Source organism: Capricornis sumatraensis, chromosome 1 (assembly GCF_032405125.1).
Source record: "Capricornis sumatraensis isolate serow.1 chromosome 1, serow.2, whole genome shotgun sequence".
Lineage (NCBI taxonomy): Eukaryota > Metazoa > Chordata > Mammalia > Artiodactyla > Bovidae > Capricornis > Capricornis sumatraensis.
Genome location: NC_091069.1, coordinates 95783649 through 95788158, shown reverse-complemented (window position 1 = coordinate 95788158; position 4510 = coordinate 95783649).

The following is a 4510-nucleotide window of genomic DNA, read 5'->3' as shown; positions in this document are numbered from 1 at the left end:
CAAAAGCATTAATTCTTTGGTGCTCAGCTTTCTGTATAGTCCAACTCTCACATCAATACATGACTACTGAAAAACCATAGCTTTGACTATAGGGACCTGTGTCAGCAAAATAATGTCTCTGCTTTTTAATATGCTTTCTAGGTTGGTCATAGCTTTTCTTCCAAACAGAAAGCCTCTTTTAATTTCATGGCTGCAGTCATAATCTGCAGTGATTTTGGAGCCCCCCAAAATAAAGTCTGTCACTGTTTTCATTGTTTCCCTATCTGTTTGCCATGAAGTGGTGGGATCGGATGCCATGATCTTAGTTTTTTGAATGTTGAGTTTTAAGTCAGCTTTTTCACTCTCCTCTTTTCACCTTCATCAAGAGCCTCTTTAGTTCTTCTTCACTTTCTGCCATAAGGGTGGTGTCATCTGCGTATCTGAGGTCATTGGATATTTCTCCCATAATCTTGATTTCAGCTTGTGCTTCATTCAGCTCAGCATTTTGCATGATGTACTCTGCATAGAAGTTAAATAAGCAGGGTGACAGTATACAGCCTTCTCGTACTCCTTTCCCCATTTGGAAACAGTCACTTGTGTCACGTCTGGTTTTAACTGTTGCTTTTTGACCTGCATACAGATTTCTCAGGAGGCAGGTAAAGTGGTCTGGTATTCCCATCTCCTGAAGAATTTTCTCCAGTTTGTTGTGATCCATAGAGTCAAAGGCTTTGGTGTAGTCAATAAAGCAGTAGATATTTTTCTGGAACTCTCTTGTTTTTTGATGATCCAACGGATGTTGGCAATTTAATCTCTGGTTTCTCTGCCTTTTCTAAATCCAGATTGAACATCTGGAAGTTCATGGTTCACGTACTGTTGAAGCCTGGCTTGGAGAATCTTGAGCATTACTTTGTGCAAAGGACAAAGTTACTTTCCTTTGAGCATTACTAATGCATTACTAATTAGGAAGCTTTAGTACGAACAAAGCTAGTGGAAGTGATGGAATTCCAGCTGAGCTATTCCTGATGGAGGTGATGGAATTCCAGCTGAGTTACTTCAAATCCTAAAAGATGATGCTGTTAAAGTGCTGTACTCAACATGTCAGCAAATTTGGAACACTCAGCAGTGGCCACAGGACAGGAAAAGGTTAGTTTTTATTCTAATCCCAAAGAACAGAGATGACAAAGAATGTTCAAACTACCATAAAATTGCACTCATTTTACATGCTGAGCAAGGTTAAGCTCAAATCCTTCAAGTCAGGCTTCAGTAGTATGTGAACTGACAGCTTCCAGATGTTCAAGCTGGGTTTAGAAAAGGCAGAGGAATCAGAGATCAAACTGTCAATAGTTGTTGTATTATGGAGAAAGCAAGGGAATTCCAGAAAAACATCTACTTCTGCTTCATTGAATCTGTAAAACCATTGACTGTGTGGATCACAACAAACTGTAGAAAATTCTTCAAGAGATGGGAGTAACAGATCACCTTATTTGTCTCATGAGAAACCTGTATGTAGGTCAAGAAGCAAGAGTTAGAAACAGATATGGAACAAGTGACTGTTTCCAAATTGGGAAAGGAATATGACAAGGGTGTATATTGTCACCCTGCTTATTTAACTTCTATGCAGAGTACATCATGTGAAATGCTGGGCTGGATAAATCACAAGCTGGAATCAAAACTGCCAGCAGAAATATCAACAATCTCAGATATGCAGATGACATCACTCTAATGGCAGAAAGCAAAGCGGAACTAAAGAGCATCTTGATGATGGTGAAAGAGGAAAGTGAAAAAAGCTGGCTGGAAACATTAAAAAAAAAAAAAACACTAAGATCATGGCATCCAGTCCCATCACTTCACAGCAAATAGAAGGGGGAAAAGTGGAAGCAGTGACAGATTTTATTTTACTTTTGTTGGCCTTCAAAATCACTGCAGATGGTGACTGCAGCCATGAAATTAAAAGATGCTTGTTCTTTGGAAGGAAAGCTATGACAAAACTAGACACCGTATTTAAAAGCACGGGCATCACTTTGCCAACAAAGATCAGTATAGTCAAAGCATGGTTTTTCCAGTAGTCATGTACAGAGGTGAGAGCTGAACTATAAAGAAGGCTGAGTGCTGAAGAATTGATGGGTTGGAACTGTGGTGCTGGAGAAGACTCTCAAGAGTCTCTTGGACTGCAAGGAGGTCAAACCAGTCAATCTGAAAGGAAATCAACCCTGCTTATTCATTGGCAGGACTGATGTTGAAGCTGAAGCTTTAACTGACTCATTGGTAAAGACCCTGATGCTGGGAAAGATTGAAAGCAAAAGGAGATGAGGGTGGCAAAGGATGAGATGGTTAGACAGCATCACTGACTCAATGGATAGGAATTTGAGCAAACTCCTGGAGGTAGTAGAGGGCAGGGAGGCTGGTGTGCTGCAGTCTATGGGGGTCTCAAAGAATTAGACAGGACTTAGCAACTAAATAGTTAGACACGACTGAGCGACTTCACTTTCACTTTTCATTTTCACGCATTGGAGAAGGAAATGGCAACCCACTCCACTACTCTTGCCTGCAGAATCCCAGTGACAGGGGAGCCTGTGGGCTTCCGTCTATGGGGTTACACAGAGTCGGACATGACTGAAGTGACTTAGCAGCAGCAACTGAACAAAACAAACTTGAAGATAAAAATACGCTTTTTTCAAAGATCAATAAACACATGAAGATTCTCAACATCCGGCAACAGGGAAATGCAAATCAAAAGCAAGAGAAAGTACTTCACACACACTGCTGCTGCTGCTGCTAAGTCGCTTCAGTCGTGTCCGACTCTGTGCGACGCCATAGATGGAAGCCCACCAGGCTCCCCCGTCCCTGGGATTCTCCAGACAAGAACATTGGAGTGGGTTGCCATTTCCTTCTCCAATGCATGAAAGTGAAAGTGAAGTCACTCAGTCGTGTCCAACTCTTAGCAACCTCATGGACTGCAGCCTACCAGGCTCCTCCGTCCATGGTATTTTCCAGGCGAGAATACTGAAGTGGGTTGCCATTCACTAGGCTGGCAATAATTTAAAAAAATACATAATAGCAAATGTTATCAATGATGTGGAAATATCAGAATCTTTGGATATTTGCCAGTGGGAATGTAAAATGGTGCAGCTAATGTGGAATACAGTCTGTCAGTTACCCCAAAGGTTAAACATACAGTTATCTGTTTCTGCATGACACAGCCACTCCTAGGCATATACCCAAGAGAAAGGAACACATTCATCCACACAAAAACTGTAGCAAGAGTATTCATTATAGCCAAACAGTGGAAACAACCCAAATGTGCATCAATAGATGAATGGATTAAAAAAATATAATATATTCATGCAATGGAATACTGTTCATTTATAAAAAGAATAAAGTACTGATACATACTACAATGTGAATTAAACTTAAAAACATTATGGTAATTGAATGAAGGCAGTCACAAAACACCACATATTGTATGATTCCACTTATATGAAATATTCAGATTAGGCAAAGTCATATAAAAAGAAAGTAGATCAGCTGTGCCAGGACTTAAGAAGAGGGAGGCACAGGGGGCAACTGCTAATGGGTACCTGTTTTGGGGGGGAAGTATTGGGGAAAAAAAAAACCTAGGACAAGATAGGGGTTGAAGGACTCTGAATACTCTGTGATAAAAAACATAAACGTACTTTTTAGAAGCGAGAATTTGGAGCTTCCCTGGTGGCTCAGTGGTAAAGACTCCACCTGCCAATGCAGGAGACACAGGTTCCATCTCTGACCCTGACCCAGGAAGATTCCCATATGCTGAGAAGCAACCAAGCCTGTGTGCCACAACTATTCCGCTGTGTTCTAGAGCCCAGGAACCACAACTACTGAGCCCAGGTGCTGCAACTACTGGAGCTGGTATGCCCCAGAGGCTATGCTCCCTCCACAACAAGAAAAGCCACCACAGAGAGAAGCCTGTGCACCACAACTAGAGAGGAGGCCCTGCTTGTCACAACTAGAGAAAACTGGTGCTCAGCAACGAAGCTGCAACACAGCCAAGAAATGATAAAATAAATAAAATTACTCAAAAATAAATAGTGAATTTTAAATCTCAACTTAAACTAAAATTTAAAACATTTTTTTAGGGAATGAAGACTCAGGGCTTTCTATGCCTTGAGCCCAGGTTCCATCCCTGGTCAAAGAACTAAGATTCCACAAACTTCACACCACAATGGAAAAAAAAAAAATTAAGGTTTCTGCGCTCACAAAGGCCTCTTGCCACCTAGGGAGACAGGAGGCACACAACAGCGACAATCAGAACCAAGCGCAAGGTCAGCCATTCTTCCAGGCCAAGGACCGTGAACCCATCACGACTTCCGGAGCGGAAACCCGACCTTAGAGGCCCCTGATTGGCTGAGGTGAAGGAGCGGGCGGTGCAAAAGGGGGTTTGTAGATACGCTCTAGAGGTGGGGGGCGGTCCTAGATGGGGGAAAGGAAGCCTTAGATCGCGAGATTTTGCTGGTTCCGCATTTTGGGTCTGGAAGGTGGGGGAGGAGTACTA